Raw genomic sequence first — 21,076 nt, 5'->3', positions numbered from 1 at the left:
TGTGAAAACATCCTTAAATGCCAAAAGAAAAAACAACAATGTTTATCCCTTGTTTACGCAATTTTAATCCCAGATGTAAACAGAAGCAAAGTAGTCAAATGTGGATAAGCCTTAAACCTGGTTACACCTGTATTCAGCGTCATTAATACCCGGTGCCCTGTAGTAAGTAACCCAATCGGCTCATTCACACACAAATGCAAGCTTGTCACTGCATTAGCGGCTAGTCTGTCACATCTGGAAATAGCCACTATATCTTGCCGGCTCCATGTCAGAGAGTGATTTAATAGCAGTAACTCGCTTCTCTTCAATTCCTCTGACGGTCTGATGACTGGCGACAGCAAAGCTCGGCTTCGTTTACCTTTTCGCACCTCAAACTGTCACACTACACTGTACAGTCACATTCAGCGCATTCATGCCAGAATGCTATTGAACTGTCGAATCCCAGCAGTGCCCCGTCGTCGCCTTTGTCTTTCTTCTCCTCGAGGCTAATGGCTCTCGCAGGACCATGTCCTTCACAAATGAAGGTGTGGTCGGCTGTCAACAATTCAGCCCTCAGATGTGTTCCCATGTGCCCGCCGCTGGGAACTGGCATCCTGCCCGTTTGATTCTCGGGTGAGGCAGTGCTGAGGGATTTACTGTTCCCATCACAACACTGTGGGTGTCAGTGTTCGTGCCCTTTCACTGAGTGCTCTAATCTTAAGCATTGCAAATAAAAGCAGGTTATAATACCTATAAGAGAAAGCATCTTTTATGGGATGGGATTAGGAAGGCTACACCATCTGCTTTATGCTCCAAATCTGCATTCATAACCACGAGTAATGCTCATTCATAGAATATTTGTGTTATTATGCAGAATGTGTGGTCCCACTTTATATTGTGTCGCTTATACCTGTGAATTTACACGGTAACTAGATATGTAAGTAGTTAGTAACTACAGTGTATGTACACATTGGTACATAGTATTTACTTGTGTAATACTGGTGTAACTACACGCATGTAACAACACACTTAATAGTATGTGTAAGTTCAAATGTGTAACAGGACATTGGTAACAACACTAAAAAAGTACACATCTGTAATAAGAATTACATAAGTGCATTGTGTAACAACAAAATACTTGCAGTGTACTTCAATATACCACATGTACTTCTAAACACTGTATTAGAATAAGAATGGCTGAACTAACGCTAAATTAGAAGTTTTCACTTTGTGATACCAGTGGAATTACAGGGTAAATCATCAGGAACTGTCCACTTAATATAAAGTGTAAAATGGTCACAAATTATTGTGTAATAAATAAAATCTAAGCCTTTGTGCAACTGTTTAACAACAGCAAACTTCTGCCAAAAATGTACATAGAAAAATAACAATTGCCTTATGTTTATATGTTGTTTAAAGGTAAACACACCAGTAATTCACATTAAATGGGTACTTTACCAAAGATTGTGTCATTAATGTCCTGTTGCACATTTAAACTTGAACATACTATTGTGTGTTGTTACTTGTGTATAGTTACACCGATATTACACAAGTTAATACTATGTACCAGTGTGTGCATACACCGTAGTTACAAACTACTTACACATCTAGTTACCGTGTAAGTTAAGCGTCAATATAAAGTGGGACCAAATGGGGTCAACATTTCGGCTGTAACACTTTTTTATCTATTTGTTTAATCAATTAATTAAGAATTTTAAAAGATCTTGCACTTAAAAATAATGTTTGTTGTTCAAACTATTTATTTAAAATGAGCTGAAACGACAAAACTCTTGAGGTTTTTTGGGGACAACCTAATGCTTTTATGTTCAATGTACTTACATTTGTAAAAACTAATAAGCTAACTTAATTCCTTCATGCTGTCCCAACTTAAATTGATTGTGTGGAACCCAGCATTTTTTACAGTATATTCAATAATGTGCTCTGTAAAAAACGCTGGGTTCCACACAATTCCTACATGTTGTCCAAACACAAATCAATTAAGTTAACTTAACCATTTTCATAAATTGAATTGGGTTGAACATTAAAATTCATTATTTTCTCTTCGATTTTGTCCCTTTATTAACCAGGGGTTGCCACAGCGGAATGAACCGCTAACTTATCCAGCATGTTTTACGCAGCAGATGCTCTTACAGCCACACCCAACACTGGGAAACAGCCACACACTCTTGCATTCACACACATAAACTATGGGCAATTTAGCTTACCCAATTCACCTGTAGTGCATGTCTTTGGACTGTGGGGGAAACCAGAGCACCCGGAAGAAATCCACGCGAACATGGAGAGAACATGCAAACTCCACACAGAACTGCCAACTGGCCCAGCGACCTTCTTGCTGTGAGGCGATTGTGCTACCCAATGCACCACCGTGCGTCACCCTGTGTTGTCTCAATTCATTTTAACTAAGCACACTGTAAAAAAAAGTTGACTCAACTTAAAATTTTAAAGCAACAAACTTCAGGACATTTGAGGACAAGTTTACTCAACTTAAATTGAGTCAAATGCAGTACTTTGGTTGAAAGTTGACTTAACTCAAAAATGTCTTGAGGTTTGTTGCCTTAAGTTGTAAGTTGAGTAAACCCTTTTTGGTCACACTTTATAGTAACTACACACTATAAAAATGATCTCTGCAAAATTGTTGCAAAATTTTGTGATGTTCAACTTAATTTGTTTGTTTAAATTCAGCCCAAATAAATTGTTAACAATCACCTAACTTAAAATCCAAAGAATCATCTTTGAATATTTTTTCAGCGTATGAATAATTTATTAAGCATTAGCAAATAGTCAATTCCTTATATGTAAAGTATTAACTGCATTAATAGACATTAGTAAGCATTTTATAAATGCAGCTACAAATGCTGTGTTCTTATAAGATTAATGATGTATTTTTAAACTTTTACTTATTAATAACTAAATTCAGTATTGCAGTATTTACAAACCTTTTGTACTTAAGAGTAGTTGGTGGCTTTTAGAATCATTCAGAATGAGTTAGTAAACAATTAATAAACTATTTAAATCAGCATTTATATTATTATATTATTCAGGCATATAGTAATATAGTAATGGTTACAATGTATGTTGTTAAATGCTTTATTAACTCAACTTTGTTGTTTTTTCACTGAATCTAAAGTAAAGACTATTTGTACTCTATAAATCCCTTTTAAATGACAATTAAAGGCTCAGTATTAAATGAACAATAAATGTTTCCAATTATATATAAAAAAATACAATTACTGAAAACTTTAAACATTGCAGAATAACAGGAGTTTGGAAATACAATTAGGAATAAATACAATTTAATAAAATTTGATAAAACAATAACAATATAAACTTTCTTCAGTTTAACAAGAAAAAAGTTATTGCATTTGAGAACAGAGATGAGGTTCTCAAGGTAAAGGCGTACCTTGGCTCTAAGGGTCAAACAACATAAAATAAGGTCAAGAATCTTAGTGTCATTCTGGAGTCAGGTATGAGTTTCAGTAGTCATGTCAAAGCAGTAACTAAATCAGCATACTATCATCTCAAAAACATTGCAAGAATTAGATGCTTTGTTCTCAGTGAGGACTTGTTCATGCTTTTATGACCAGCAGGGTGGATTACTGTAATGGACTCCTCACTGGCCATCCCAAAAAGACAGTCAGAAAGTTGCAGCTCATCATGAACGCTGCGGCCAGGATTCTGACCAGAACCAGAAAATCAGAGCAAATCACACCTGTCCTCAGGTCTTTACACTGGCTCCCAGTTACATTCAGAATCAATTTTAAAGCAATACTACTAGTTTGTAATCACTAAATGACCTATGACCTCAATACATTACAGATTTGCTCACTGAATACAAACCCAACAGATCACTCAGATCTTTATGATCAAATAAATCAGAAATACCAAGGGTTAAGTCAAACCTGTTTAACACATTTTAATCTGTTTTAATCTGTTTTATTCATTGTAAATTATTTTAATCATTTTTTATTTTCTTGTATCTTTTATTCCTGTTTATGTAAAGCACTTTGCCATTGCCATGAAATGCGCTATATAAATAAACTTGCCTTGCCTATAATATTTTAATTATTTATTAAGATACAACATTTCAATGTTATTTTGCAATGTTTAAGCTGTGCAGTCATTTTATTGTACATGAGATTGCAAAGATTTATTTTTCGTTTAATACAGTTTCATTTGTGTATCTTCAAATTAATAGAAACTAATAAAGTCATTTATTTTCTTATTTTCCTGTTTAAAATATAACTGAGTCTTTTATTGTCATTTATAAGTGATTTATAAAGCATAAATAGTCCTCACTGTAGGTCACAAAACTAGATTTAGTTGACTTAATAAAGCATGTATTATCATACAAATCAAATGAACTATTAATGCCTGAATATTAATTTACATGAATGTTAATTTGAATAGTTGAATAATTATTTACTGCATTCTGAATGATCTTGGTGAACTTTTCTTAAATAACTAGTTTGTAAATAATGCAGTACTTAATTACTGAAAAAATAATCATTAAAAAAAGTATGAAATAGTTATTAAGCACATTATAAATGCGCTTATACAGTAAGTAAAGAAAACAGCATCTGAAGCTGTATTTTTAGGCTGCTTACCAACATCTATTAATGTAGATTTAATACTAAACAGATAAGGAATTAATTATTTGCTAAAGCTAAAAAAATTCATATAGTGTGTAGATATTATAAAACGTTATGCTTTTTTTACAGAGTAGTTTGAACAAGAAGCCATTTTTAAGTGTGTATGTGTGTGTGTGTGTGAGCATGATGAATTTGATTGTTTTAGCGATAGTGTTAGGCTTAACTGTGTCAGAGCGAGATTAAGTTTTATTTAAGCTCAGAAACTTCCAAATACTGCTGGAAAACAAAAATAAATCTATCTCGGTGGAATCCAGTTGTACTTGTCATTTGTAGCAGACAAAATAAAAGCGTTTGGGTGTTGCCTCAGAGCAGCAGTAGGTTTGCTTTGCCCTGAAGCTCACAGGTGCGTCGTCAAAAATGTAACATTCGAGTACATGATGGATTGCTTCCCTCAGTTGTGATTCCTGTGTAAATACAATTATGTTGGATTAAAAAGTCAAGACACGCACCTTTGTGGTATAACTACTGTTCATTACTCTTGTCCACATAAAAAAAAAAACACTGTAAATATTCCAGGCACACATACAAACCAAGCACACCCCAGTTTACCTGAACATAAATACTGTATGCTCACAGTTGAAGTCAAAAGTGTTAGTGTTATTTTCTCAAGAGCTGTTTAATGGTGAGAACACATTTATAAACAGTTTTTACGAATAGTTTTAATAACTAATTTCTATAACGGTATTCTTTTGTCTTTGCTGTGGTGCATAAAATGTACCTATTTTTCAAGACAATAGTATTCAGCCTATTGTGCAATTTAAAGACTTTATTCGATTTTTTATGTTAACTAGGCAAGTTAGGATAGTTGGTTAAGTTATTGGACAGCCGTGTTTTGTTCTTTAGACAATTGAGAAAATTTTTTCCTAAAGGGGCTAATAATAGTGACCTTAAAACTCTTTTTAAAAAACTAAAAATGTATTTTATTGCAGAAAATCTAAAAGAAATAAGGCCTTCTCCAGAAAAAGAATATTAAAGGAAATACTGTGAAACTTTCTTTGGTCTATTAAAAAAGCAATTAGGAAATATATGATTAATTTTTCATTAATTTTGACTTCGACTGCATGTACAACCACACAAATTGTTTCACACAGAGCTATGTAGTTTAGGATTTTGTTTTCCTTTAATAATAATAATAATAATAATAATAATAATAATAATAATAATAACCTTAATTTAAAACTGCATAATGTGTTATATTTGACTATTATTTAAATTTGTTTGATGATTTGAAACATTAAAATGTGACAAACATAAAAAAAAAGAAATTAATAAGGGGATAAACACTTTTTCACACCACTGTATACATAGCACATCACATATATACAAACACATCAGTATAAATGTGTACACAGTAATAATTTCTATTGAATGCTATACAATATATATTTTTTGCATGCATATCTGGAGCTTATCTGATAACTTAGGATAATGGTCCAAAAATGTGTACAGTCAAATTTATATATTATTATATATTATAAATTACCCCCCCCCCCCACCCTTACACACACACACACACACACACACACAATTTCTGTTTAACAGAGAAGATTTTTTCAACACATTTCTAAACAAAATAGTTTTAATAACTCATTTCTAATATATTTCTAATTTATTTTATCTTTGGCATGATGACAATACATAATATTTTACTAAATGTTTTTCAAGACACTTCTGTACAGCTTAAAGTGACATTTAAAGGCCTAACTAGGTTAATTAGGTTAACTAGGCAGGTTAGGGTAATTAGGAAAGTTATTGTATTGTTTGTTCTAGACTATCAAAAAATTGCTTAAATCGGCTAATAATGTTGACCTTAAAATGGTTTTTTTTTAAAAATTAAAAACTGCTTTTATTTTGCCAAAATAAAACAGATAATACTTTCTCCAGAAGAAAAAATATTATCAAAATTACTGTGAAAAATTCTTGCCGTTAAACATCATTTGGGAAATTTTTGAAAAAGAAAAAATAATCAATTGGGGGGCTAATAATTCTGACTTCAACTTAAATTTTTTGTGATTTGACCCACGCTTGAACATGAGAGTCCAACTCTTTATATAACTCTAAATGCATGAAATAGCATTAGACCACCCTTTTAAATACATACAAAAATGTACTGATATTTAGGGTTTGAGCCTGAGAGGCGCATATACAATCCCCTCGAGCACATGCACACATATACAAACAAAAGTCTTGTAGTCACAAGGTTGTCATATACAGACCTTCCAGCTTTCTAAACACATATCAGCCCTCACTGTTGCTGCCCTATTGCGTGGAAACCAAGTCATTAACCTAAACAGTTCCTCTAGGTTTGGGCATTATTACATCTTACAACTTACTCATACTTGAAAAAATCAAAGAGACGCCACTTATGTCAACACATAAATGGTCACTTTTCTGCAACTTCACTCAGAGATCATGGATTAGATTATATGGACTTTACTGTAGTTATGTGCTCTCTTTAGAGGTAAGAAGATTTAATCAGATATGTGTTGATAGAGACTCTTCTGACTTCTAAAAGTTTCAGTCAACATGATTAAGATTACAGTAAGTGTGTAATTTGCAGATTGCCTCTTCACTGAAATCACATTATCATTCGAGTTGTTCAGGATTCTCAAACAAACAAGAATGCTTTAATTGTGCCACAAATGTTGAGCATTATCATATTACTTTACAAATGACTCAAAATGCAAAATTGTTAGTGCTCCAAGAACTTGAAGAAGAAGAATATGTTGCATCAGTCAGTTTTTATTCATGAGAGCAAACAGGAAACTAAACAAGACACAGGTAAGGCATAGCTTACCAGAAGACAAACAAAGGCATAACCAGTCATTGGGAAAAATAACACTGGCCACATATCTGAAGATTTTCATTCATTCAATCATTTTCCTTCGGGTTAGGCTGCTTTCACACCTAGACATTTGTTTTGGAACCTGTCTCGTTTGCCCAGTTTACACAGTTCGTTTGGCATATCGCGGTTAAATCAATCGGTGCGAGATTGGCCTGAGTGAGGTGGTCTTGGCTCGATTAAAAGGAACTCTGGTGTATAATGAGACAGCAAAACAATCCAATGAAGTAACAAACCAGGCTATATCAGTGTATTATGGTTATGTAATAGTAGGGTGGGATGTCATTCCTACCGGTAAATGTGCGTTTAATGTCTATTATGAAAGTAAAGGCATGCTGAAATATTACAGGGTGCTGTTTATCCATTAGCAAAATTCACAGAAATTACCATCCTATACTTTTTCCATATTTTAACCTTACAATTGTTTGTATTAGGCCTATTGTTTTGTTCATTTCTGCTCTAACACCTCAATAGAAAGATCAACATTGATCTGCTTCATTATCTGACTGCAGTCTCTGTTCATCGGTTACCTCTCTCTATAATTTAAACTTATAATGCAAAATTCTAGCCAATGGTTTTTAAAAGCTAGATTGATTCAATAGATAGATTTTTACAAAACCTTAAAACTAAAATGAGACTGTATGTGAAGGTCTGACCTCTCTGATTTAGATTTGATGACGATGTCTGTGGGTGTCAAAATTAAACTGCACTTTGTCGCTTTTTAATGTCTCATTTTTCATCATGTCTCATTTCTGAGCATCAAAATTAAAATTATGAGGTATGATAGTGGAATACGTGGCACTGTGAAAAATAAACCCTGAAACCAACGTGAGAAGAGTTTATTCGCTTGTGACTTGTTTGAACTATTTTGGTCCATTTGGAAATGTTGCTATGTGAAAGCAAACCGCGCCAAGAACAAAAATAAACCGTAACAATTTAAATCCCTGTTTCAGAAATTTTTTTAAAAATACCCGTATTATTACACCCTTGATGCGAAACAAGAAAAAAAGAGGGGGAAGCCAAAAGTCATGTTTCAAAAGTTTAGTTTTAAGCCCACTGTGACCAAACATTAGGCAAAGCAGCCTGCCAACTCGCACGCAGCTGGTCCCTGTCCAACCCTTAGCATCAGGTAAAGAGCCTCTCTCAAACAGTGGCAGGACGCTGATAAAACAGTGCACACTAAGACTCAGGTGTTCCCCATCCACCTGATTATGCCCCTCAATGTTACAAAGCATCTGTAGAGGGAGCAAAACAGACACACAGACAGACACGGCAGACAAATGACAGCGCACCTGGCGTCATACTTATTCTCTATTTTAGAGGTCGCCACAGCGGAATGAACAGCCAACTATTCCAGCATATGTTTTACGCAGCGGATGCCCTTCCACCTGCAACCCAATATTGGGAAACACCCAGTGCTTGTGAATTGTGAGGTTCCGGAACAGATAACGGATCCGGCATGTTACCCAAGGATGGAGAGTTGTTGCGCATGAAAGTCGAAAGCGAGGGGGCGTTGGTTGGATGGCTGAAGGGTCTCGTGGATGAAGAATGAAAGTGAAGAGCCGGCTGTCGCAGACGAAAATGAAGAGGGTTGGGGAGTCGTGGAAGAAAGTGAAAGTGAACAGCGAACAGGAGAAGAGCGGTTCAGGAGGGGGATCGGTAAAATCAGGTGCTGGATCAGACTTCAGAGGTGCCAGATCTGGAATGTTCCGGCAAAAATTAAGCCCTGCACACTCATTCATTCACACACACATAAACACACACACACACGTTTTTGCGAAAAGTGGGTACATTAAATAGGTTTCCATTCATTTTATACTGTTCAAACCGTATATTGTATTGCCCTCACCCCACCCCTAAACCCAACCATCACAGGAGACTATGTACAGCTTTACTCTGAATAAACTCATCCTGTGTGATTTGCAAGCTTTAGGAGAAATGGGGACGTCACCAATGTCCTCATATTTATCCTCCTTTTTGTAATACCTGTGTCATACCCATGTTATTATACAGATTTGTGTCCTGATATCACAAAAACAAAAAATGCCACCCTTCATCTGAAGATTTTAAGCCTGATTTTTGGGCCCTACTTGCACCTTCCAGTGAATATGTACAAACCTGAAAATAATAAAATAAGTCAAAGAAGAGGGTATTAAAAAATTGTTTTAAATCTAAATTTCGTAGTGTCTGCAATTTGCATTGTGCTTTGATGAAATTAAAAACAACAACATTGCAAAATGTAGTTTTTCGGCAGTTTATATTGTGAAAGAAAATCTAATAATTTTCACCATATGAGCGGAATAGCTCTATTTAGAAAGAATGTATTATTTTAGAATGATTATGAATGATCTGATTGAAGTCTAGTCAAATACAGTTAGCTTAGATCAATTAAAGTGGAACAAATGTTTAAAATTTAATGAAGAGTGCTTTCTGTGTTTTTCTGGGAAGTCTAAAAGCATTTAGGTACAGAAAATAAACAATCAAATATAAATAAATTAGCCGCACCATGTTGGTGTTTCGTAACATCTCATTTTTACGAGGTGGGTCGTTAGCCTAACGTTCATCCCCGAATGTGGAAGACCAAGACAAGCACACATATCAACTTCCATATAAACGGCTCTGGGAGTAAGTAAATAAATAAATTAGCTCTGCTATGTTCACTGTATAATTTCAAAACAATTAAACTAAACGTTGGCATTTCATGTATGTGAAACTCGCATACTCATGTACGCTTAAACCTGCTTGGAACACAACAGGTCTTTAAAATGTTTGCAAATGATAAACTTTGCAATTAAGCCACTAAAACATATACATTCCTGTTATTACCTGGTCAACTATAGTCCCTATCTGACATCAGACATGCTGTGATGCGACTGGTGTGGATGTATGTTGTGATGTCTGCGCTGAAACAACATTGTTCCCTTTGTTTAATGAGGTGCATGATTTCATCAGGAAGGCAGCTCTGGTATTTTCCTGAAATAAGTCTGAAAACAAACAATAGCTACAGAAGCAGCGTAAATTCCAAAAAGAAAGACAATGTGAATCCATTTCACAACTCTATTCAGAAACACCAATACCATTGTCTCTTTCATTTCATCATGCATGGAGGCGTTGTCTAAAGACATGAAATATCCCATTTAAAACATCCCAGTAAAGCACACTGTACAACATAAAGCAAACGATTATGGTGATGCGCTATTGTAGCAATATTGGGCTGATATTGTGTATTCTTCACTAGCAAATGACTGTGAAAAAACATATGTGGGAAAAAAAACATTATTGACATCACCTCTCTCTCTCTTTCACTTTATTCCACTGAGTTTCTCAGTACACTATATTCAACTAGCAAACAATGATACATTCTGTAATCTATAGTTTCCCTGGAAACAAACCCTAGAAGTGAGATTTCCTTCAGGCAGGTGCTTTGCACTTCATTAGAGCCTTCCAAACTGGCGGCTATTCTATGATACATTTTATTACCAAGCGGTACAGAATTGACAGGTTAACTGTGCATAAATTCTACTTCAATAAAGATCACACTTGTCTGAGTGGCTGTACAAACGCATTAGCATTTTCTGAAAAGAAGATGGCTCTAAGCGGTGAATTTACAATCCTCAATAAGATGCAAAGAAGACTCGTTTTCACCTTCAGCTTAACCACAACTAAATTGTTTACAGTAACAAGAAGCTTATTGATTTTGAAGTAAGTAATCTACAGGCTTTTTTTCACTCATAACAGCGTATATTTAAACCAATAACTAAATTGTCAGGTACACCATGCTTGCATCCCTTTCGCCTTTAAAACCTTAATTCTTTGAGGCATAGAACGTGCTGAAAGCATGATTCTGACTGCAAATTAATGAAGCAAATCTCCTATTCTACCCCATCACAAAGTTACTCTGTTGGATTGAGACTGTGGAAGCTATTTGAGAATCTGCTTGTTAAGTCATGACAAATGGAACACTATTTCTGGTTCATTTAAATTGAGAAAATATTTGTTTATAACTTTTTTTTGTAATATAACACATTAAAGTGAATTTTATATAAAAATTTCTGGACTTGCTGCATTACAGACACCAATATTTTAACAATTTATTAAAAAAAGTTTTGTGTGTGTATATATATATATATATATATTGCGATCATGTTTTTTGAAAGAAATACTGTACATCTCTTTGTATACGTTTATTATTATCATTTGTTGTGACTCCTGTTGGAATATCAAGCAATTTCCATGCGTGTTCAATATAAAAGGTCAGGAGAGGGTTTTCTTCAATGTATAAAATATTAGTAATTTATTAGATACAAGGACAGAGCTCTGGGTCACGTTACCCCAATACAATACAAGAATTATATTCAGGAGGTTCGCAACTAACTTACCTTTCCCTGATTCCAGCATATATACACAGCTGATATTAATAGGTGGAGTTTTGGTGTAATGTCACTTATCAGTCATTCTGCAGTCCTTTAGCTGTAGCACCCAAACATACTTCCTCTTTCTGCAACCCCCTCTGCATACCAGAACTGAACAGTTAAGTGTATTTTTAACATATTTCACAACTTCTACAAGCATCATGCTACTTGTGAAATGTCTAGACTTCTTATTAGACAGCAGTCTGGAGCAAGTATGCTGGGTAATATGGTATCATAGAAAATAAAAAGATTGATTAATCTGTTGTTAGTCTAAACATTTTTCTAATAAAAAATAAAGACATAAAGGTAATTAAAATACATATTATTTTCCCCACACCTCCCATACAGTTTGATAGAGCACTTAGACACGGATGCTACTTTGCATGACATCACACTTAACAAGCGGAAAAGTTTGTTTGTTTGTTTGCTTTATTTATAGAACACATTTATAAACAACAGATGTTGACCAACGTGCTTTACAAAAAGACCAGCATACAAAATATATACTTATATATAAAATATAAGCAAAATATATAAAACAGACTAAAATTAATTATTTGCAATCAAAAAGCAAGAGACAGAAGGTGATTTTTTAGATGAGACTTAAAAGCACCCAGGGAACAACATGACCTAATATGTAAAGGCAGACGATTCCACAGACGGGGGGCTGTGGCAGAAAAAGCCCTGTCACCTTTTGATTTCAACCGTGTTTTGGGGACAACTAGCTGAAACCTGTTTTCTGACCTGATTGGCCTCAATGAAGTTTGCCAGTGAAGAAGCTCACCGATGTAAATAGGTGCCAGACTGGACTGGGAGCCAGTGAAGAGATTATAAAACTGGTGACATACTAGAATTTTTTTCTGTCCCAGTTAAAAGACTAGCAGCTGCATTTTGAACCAGCTGCAGGCGTGCAATTGATGCCTGCGAAACTCCTGAATGCAAAGAGCTGCAGTAGCCCAATCTGGACATAATAAAAACATTGATGATGGTTTCCAACTCTTTAGAAGACAGAAAAGGCTTCAATTTCAAATAAGTTCAAAAAGGAACTTATTTTCGTGTTATAAAAAATCCTGGAAGTAGCCATCTTTGTTTACTGTGGTCGTAAAGAGATGGATATGGTCAGCAACAATACTCAGGTGTAACATTTGAACAATGCTCAGATGAAAAATTCCATTACACCACCGGCAGCCTAAACCATTCATAAAAGACAGGGTGGATCCATGATTTCCTGTGGTTTATGCCAAATTCTGACCCCAGCATTTGAATGTTGTGGCAGAAATCTCAACTCATCTGACCAGACAACCTTTTTGTATCTACTATCAAATTTTGGTTAGCCCATGCCAATTGTAGCCCATGGTTTCTGTACTTAGTTGACACCAGTGTCATTTATTAGCTCTAACCAGTTAGCCGCATGTCTGGCCATTCTCCTTTGACCTCTGGCAGTTTTGCTCACCGGACTGCCACTGACTTATCTCTGGCTGTCTTACAATTACTAACATAATCACCACTTTCAGAGCCACTTAATTCACTCATCTTACCCATTCTGGTGCTTGGTTTGAACTTCAGAAGATCCTTTTTTACCACGTCTATAATCCTAAATCTACAGTAGAACAGTTGTACCTAAAATAGGGCATGTGAATATCTTTCATGCATATTACAAGTATTCAGTTTTTTGGTGTTCATTTCGATAGTTCATTTGGTTGCAGTATTTGAAACCAGTTGCACAAAGCTTATCAGATCAGACCAAGAAGTGTATAGATCAGAGTGATGTTTGCTTTGTCATTCAATAAAGAGTGTAGATTGAAGCTAAACATTTTTTTAGAAACTTTCAAAATCAGAAATTTGAAAATGCACGAGTTCCAACAAATGTTTTCCTGATTACTAGTGCATGCACTGTTAGACATTTCAAAGGGTTTTTACAGTAACTTACTGGCAACACTGTTGCCAGTAAGTTACTGTATTTTAGATTTACAGTATACAACTGTAAATCCATTTACAGCATGTTACCGTAGTGTCTGAAAATGGTTAACTACTGTAAAAACCTAAGTTAACAGTTAGCTACTGTAAACCTTTTAATTTTGTCCTAAATATTTTATAATATAATTTTATTAATATTATTTTAATACTATAGACCTAAAAAAGACACAATTACAAAATATTAACAAAATAAACACTCTTTATTTAAAACATTGGAGATGCTTAAAACAAGCTTAAAAATGTGTAAAAACATTACATTGCAATCATTCAAAATATTTTATTTTAAGAAAAAAAACATTGAAAATGACAAAGCACATTAACATACATGTACAAAACTAATTTAAGTGTCTGACCTGCATATTGTTGAGAAAAAAAACCCCAATTGTACTAAGTACTACTGACATTAAACCAGACACAATTACAAAATATTCCATTCTTTAAAACATTAATAATGCTTAAAGCATTTAAGGAAAATGTGTGAAAATTACATTAAGCAATAAAATCAACACATTAAAAATAAATAAATCACACAAAGCACTAGAACATACATGTACAATAAAAATTTAAACTTCTGAATTGCATATTGTTGGAAAAATAAATATTTGTAACTATTAGCCGACTCAGAAACAACCCAACTTTAAAATATTACTAATTCTGGTGTCAAATGCTCAACAAGGTCTGAATTCACATGTTCAAATGCAATTCATCTTTATTTCTATTGCACTTTTACAATGTAGATCAATGATGTCAAAGCAGCTTAACATAGAAGTTCTTGTAAATTGAAGCTGCTTCAGTCCAGTTTTCAGAATTGAAGCAGTAAATGTTACTGCTGAAAGTCCAAACACTGAAGAGCAAATCCACCGATCCACCAATCGTAGCCAAGCGATCCAGTGGCGACAGTGGCATGGAACAAACTTCACCAACTGACGAAAGTGTAGAATAAAATCCCTTAAGAGATACCAGGCTCAGTTGGGCACGACCAGTTCTCCTCTAGCCAAACTTGTGCAAGGCCGCAGTCTAGGCACCGGAGGCTTGAAAGTTCACCAGCGGGTGGTCAGGCTGGCCCATTGGATCAATGCGGAAACTCATTGATCACGTGTGTCTTTTAGGATTCACTCCTCCATGACCACCACAGCATCTGGTCAGGATTTGGCCCAGTCCAGGATTATGAAGAACTCTGGATAAGGACAAACAGACTAACATAAGCATAGAAGAAGCTTGTTTAAAAAAAATAAATCATATACTGGTTAATTATTTTGAAGCATGGCAGCTAGGTTGGGGTAGCTTTCAGCTGGTACTGAGCAACTGGCTCCTGCTCATAACCTGCTCACTACCATGTTTAAAAGATAACTAACCAGAATGTCCTGTTTATTTTTTTCCCTAACAAGGTTTTACAAAAACATTGTAGCATTTGTGATGGGTTGATTCACTGCAGGACAGATTAGACTATTTGTTTTATGTATTCCTAATAAACTAAAACTGACTGAATACTGATACAATTATTGAGAGTGTCTCACCTAATCCAAGTTCTAAGTTAGCTGGTGAAAGAAGGATAACTCACTGTTGTTCATGGTTGTCATTCTCTTCACTACTTCTCCTGCCTTCTTCTGGCTCACTCTGGTTGTTGCTGTGCATTTTGTTTCATCCTCTGGAATTATTTATACAAAAAATTTTATTATTTTATTTATTGCAAAATATTTAGGCAACATGAAATGGGGAAAAAGACATTTAATACATAGACAAATGCATGTATCCCAATACTAATTATTGTATTTTGAAATGTCTGACCCATGACAGACCTCAATCTGCTCAAAAATATTATAAACAAAGATGAAAAAAAACCTACTAAATGGTTTAATAAAAAAGGGAAAAAGATTTTTTTATTTAGCTAGCAACTAAACATGTGACACATTTTGTATTAAAAGTAACATTAATATATTGAGAAACAAATAGATGTACAGTACTTACTGTTGTATGAGGTCCAGTTTGCACAGGCAGGCTCCCAGTATTCTATATTGAGACCATAAAAAAGCCAAAAATACAGATAAGAATACCATGCTACAATCCACAACCTCCACACAACTTTTTTTTTTATTTGTTTACCTTGGTTGCTTACTGGTCTTGCTTATTTTTTAAGCATAAGGCTGTGCTGATCAAGATGTTCCTCCGAAATGCTGTTTGTTTCTTCAGACAAAACCTGCTGCTGTGCCAGTGCCATATCTAAACAGAAAAAAATATAATGGTAACAATTATGTTAAACCAAATGTCAAGAGTTGTGATAAAAAAATAATTAGCAAACAATAAATAGCAAAAAGGTGGTTATTAGCATAATGCATAGAGGTAAAATTGGTTTTATATTAGCAGATTCAGACTTCCCCCTTAATAATTTAATTTCATAAAAGTATTATTTGCAAACTCTAAATAGCGAAATCATTTTAGCAGCTATTGACTATCAAAGTACAACATGCTCACGGTCAAATAAACAGTGTTAATGTTGATTTCAAGTCATACTGGCATGCTAATTCTGATCGAATATTCAAAGTAACTTGGTAAACAGTATAGAGTCTTCTAAATTAACGAATGTGCGAATATAAAACCAACTTTACCTCTATGCATATTGTATAGATTTACGTTAACGTTCTTATAGGTTACGTCGCGATGTTATTTTCTCAAGCTAACGTTATAAGTTACTCTAAACCAGAGAAAAATAAGTTCACAACATCTAATATATATAGTATAAATCAATATAAGTTAAACGTTGCACGTTAAAATGAGTTTGAGTCCAATTCAGTATAAACTTAGCTCAGTTTAGCTAACAGTTAACATTACCATTTTAAGATCGCTTCAGCCAATGTTGCCGAGCAAACAAATGCTAATAGAGGTGCTCAAATCAATGTCGACTGTTGTCAGCACAGACAGACGCGCTTTTACCTGGATTATTTGATGGTCTTTCATTCATATTCTTCTGGGGGAAAACACTCTCTGCCGGACCGTTGTCTCGTGCTAAGTGTCCTCCAAAACTGTCTGCATACCTCTGGTTCCCTCCTAAACCAAAACCCGCTGCAACACCGGTTCCTATGTAAATAAATAAAAAGATATGACGAGAACAATGGCTATAGTCATAAACAGTCTTATTTAAAGTAATAGTAGTGTTAATGTAATAAATTAAATAAAGGTAACATCTTAATAGATGATATATTTCTCAAATGGGCGAAATAACGCCAAGCCAGAGAAAATAATAATAGCCAACTTTATACTTTACTTTGTTTTATTCTCGTCCACAAAACATTCTGTAAAATGAAACACTGCCTCAGCTTACCAGAGTAAAGTTTGTTAAATCCAGTATGTTCTTCAGGCACACTAATAAATTGTCCTCCAGAATTGCTCCAGGGTCCTCAGGCAAAATGTGGTGCAGAGTAGTCGAATCGCCGCAAGGTGGCGTTGAAGCAGTTGTGGAAAATACAGTATAATACACGAATTTTTACAAATACAGTACATCGCTGTATATGTTGTTCGACGTCACACCAAATTCCCATAATGCAACGGTAAATACAGTTATTTACCGTAAAAGGAATTTGCAGTATTACACTGGGTGAAATACAGTAAATAACTGTGTAATTTACAGAAATGTCTAACAGTGTGTCTTTGATTGTGATTCTTTAATTGTTGTTCAATTAACATTATATATTAAGTTTCTGTGCCTTAAATGGTTCGCCAACTGAATAATGCTTAATTTCCTTGCCAAAGCCAATATTCACATTCAATCAGGTCTTGAGTAAGTTGTTTGTACTCATACCGCTGATAGTCACTCATGATAGTTATCTATTTCCTATCCAAAGGTGATTTGATCACTGAAATACATAAACTAAGCAAAAAACTTAGAGTTGCCAGGTGTGTGTTGGTGTGTGTCTGAATGAGCTGTCTGTATTTTTACTTCTGTGCTGAATGTGCAATTGATCTGCAGTTGTAACAATGACATGCTGTTATAAAGACGTTTAATAGGAAATCAATCCACCACTGTGCATTTGTTTGTCTAATCGAACCCGGACAAAACTGACAGGTTAAATCCTGCAGGTCTGCACAGACGCTTGTTTACACTGTCGAAACACATATTCTATACACAGAAATTAATATATAAAAAATAGATCTCACATTGAGTACAGTCAAGCAGGTTCCCTTAACCCTGTGAAGCCTGACATAAAATAAGAACAAACTTTGGTTTAAATAGAATATGGTAAAAGATTGCATTTGCAATGTCTTTTAGGTGCTTTTTATATATTAAAATTGTATATAAATTTTCATATATATACAGTTGAAGTCAGAATTATTAGTCCCACTGTTTATTTTTTCCCCAATTTCTGTTTAACGGAGAGAGAAAAAAAATTCTTCACATTTCAGAAACATTAATACTTTTAATAACTCATTTCTAATAACTGATTTATTTTATCTGTGCCATGATGACAGTACATAATATTTGACTAGATATTTTTAAGACACTAGTATACAGCTTAAAGTGACATTTAAAGAGCTCATATTATCCCTGAAATAGGGTCATATCTTGGTTGTAAGGGTCTCCAACAACAGTTTAATATGCATGCAAGATCAAAAAACACTTTCATGGTCTTATAATCTGCATTTATTTTTACCTAATTATTCCAGCGTCTCCCGTATGAATCATCCAGTGATTCATTTGTTCCCAAACCCCTCCTTAGCGCGAAGCTAATCTGCGCTGATTGGACCGATGACAGTCTGTTGCGATTGGTCGACTGCCTTCAGTCAGAGAGTGAAATGCCCAACAGCTAATCAGCAATATAAAAGTAATCACAGTGCATACACGCTCGATAGTGTAGGCGTGGATTTTAGCTGCCAGTGGGTCAATGTAAATACAGACGATGGACTTGAAAATACAGACGACTAACTATTTTATTGAGCAAAAACTCCAAAAACTGTTGAGGAGATCTCCTAGCTTGTCTCACTCTGCTCTTTTCACAGACACACACACAAACACACATATTGCCCTCGTCCTTGCGCTCGCGCACACACACACAAAAACACACACACACCTCCGGACGACAGCCCGCGCGCACACACACACGCACGCACGCACGCACGCATGCACGCACGCACGCACGCACACACTACCCTCGTCCATGGAGCTCCATAAACAAAGCAGCACGCGTCGCGTTTTTAACGTGACTTGCACACGATAAGAGAATATAGCCAGTTAACCTGATACACACGCGGTTACAAGTAACAAATCACAACTAAATACATTTGCAAGCTAGAGTAAACGAGGCAACAACTTTAATCGCACGTACTTACACTTGAGAAATGGAGGAAGAAACCCATCCTGACGTCCATCAGTAAGTTACTCTTTACTGATCCTTCCTTTAACAAACGCCGATGAAGTATTCTTTGTAGCATATAGTTTGCAGAAGTTTCCATAGTTTCCAACTGCTTGGCTATAATGCTGAGGTTTCATCTTTGGGTAGAGACTCGATAATATCCATCTGCAGTGTGACTTTAATCGACCTGCATGTTTTTGTGTGTGTGGGTGTGTGTGTGTGTCTGGGTTTCTATGTCAGAGGGCGGGGCCGCAGGTTTGAAATCTCCCGGGTTTGCACGTGCACGTGAATAACTTGGTTTCGTTTGTACGTCATGGCGAAACACCTAATGACTCGGTATCAAGGCGACTCGTTTGAAGCACTATGAGTTGACTCTTTTATAGATGAATCAACAGTTTTAAACACTGTACTCTTACAGATTTAAGCCTTAGCTGGATACTTCACTTCACTTAGAGCTGTGTTACACACTACATGAAGGGGAATTTTCAAAAACCCATAATATGGGCTCTTTAAAGTTTTAACTAGGTTAATTAGGTTAACTAGGCAGGATAGGGTATTAAGGCCAGTTATTGTATAACAATGGTTTAATCTGTAGATTATTAAAAATATTTAGCTTAAAGGGGCTAATAATATTGACCTTAAAAAGGCTTTTATTCTAGCCGAAATAGAAGAAAAAAAATATTATTAGACATACTTTGAAAATTTTCTTGCTTTGTTAAACATCATTTGGAAAATATTTAAAAAAGAAAAAAAATCATAGGGGGGCTAATAATTCTGACTTTGACTGTATATAAAACAGAAGAGAGTGTGACGTTAATGCAGGGCAGACAGCTCCTCCTGTGGTGAGTTGTAACAGCTTGCTCTCCACTCGGCTGCGTTAAACAGCTAATTAAGCACTGAGGCATAATGAATGCGACTCCATGCGAATCCCAGAGGATCTTGCCAGCCACAGCAGCGATGAGAGAGGTCAAAGGTCACACTACACCCACAGGCACGACAGAGATGTGCATCGCTGCGCTACACACATTCGCTGTGTACAACTATGACTAAACAATTACACAGACGTCTGTGCGGGTCAGACGGAGACAATATTAGTGCTATACCATATATGATTCATATATAAAGCACAATGAATAAGGATGAGAAATTTATTTCTTTTCTCTCTCTCAAGCACCCAGAGGCCTCATGTTTTATTTAACTGTTATCAAGATAATCAAGATATCAAGAGTCTTAATGACCAGAATCAGAATTCTGGTATCCTCAACATATACATGTATGACTGGTATTATGTGGGACATAAAAAAGATAAATGTTTTCGTTCAACCCTTTTCCTGCAGTTAACGAGGGAAAACACTTTCCTGTTATAGACGAGTTTTACGGTAATCCGTGTTTTAGGCGTATTATGGTAGGGAAGCCCTAATGCATGTCCTATGTGGGAAGTACAGGGTGTCAGATGCTCAGGGGAATAAAGTCTGAGAGAAAGTAAGAGCGTAGATAAAAATAAGAGTTATACAACCTTACTTGCCTACCATTTTGTATCTGTTTTAGATCTTGTCTTGACAAGAGACCAAAATAAAGAAACTTTGTTTTTATGTTTTGTGTCAATGTCATAGTGGCAGATTGCACGCCTAACATAGTAGGCTACCGAATAAATATGGTAAATTTTATATATATATATATATATATATATATATATATATATATATATATATATATATATATATATATATATTAGTGGTGGGCCGTTATCAACGTTAACGTGCTTCGTTAACACGAGAATCTTATAGCGCAAAAAAAATATCACCGTTAATCTATTCTTAAAGTTGGGTTGGAAGCTGGGTCTATTCTACG

General features: G+C 35.2%; 1 long non-coding RNA gene across 2 annotated transcripts; it reads right to left on the bottom strand.

The window, feature by feature from the left end:
- Positions 1-14,061: 14,061 nt before the first annotated feature.
- Positions 14,062-19,430, bottom strand: LOC137496333 (uncharacterized). 2 transcript variants are annotated; one of them, XR_015497767.1, is made up of 6 exons: positions 17,200-19,430; positions 16,812-16,955; positions 15,984-16,100; positions 15,849-15,890; positions 15,442-15,528; positions 14,062-15,057 (listed from the first exon to the last, which is right to left on the bottom strand). It is a non-coding gene; the product is annotated as an uncharacterized LOC137496333 (long non-coding RNA). The 2 variants fall into 2 exon arrangements; XR_015497768.2 differs by having other exon boundaries at positions 15,398-15,528; positions 17,200-17,527.
- Between the last annotated feature and the right edge of the window lie 1,646 nt (positions 19,431-21,076).

The sequence above is a fragment of the Danio rerio genome, chromosome 8, assembly GCF_052040795.2.
Source record: "Danio rerio strain M-AB ecotype USA chromosome 8, GRCz13ab, whole genome shotgun sequence".
Lineage (NCBI taxonomy): Eukaryota > Metazoa > Chordata > Actinopteri > Cypriniformes > Danionidae > Danio > Danio rerio.
This window is presented reverse-complemented; position numbering and strand designations above follow the sequence as displayed.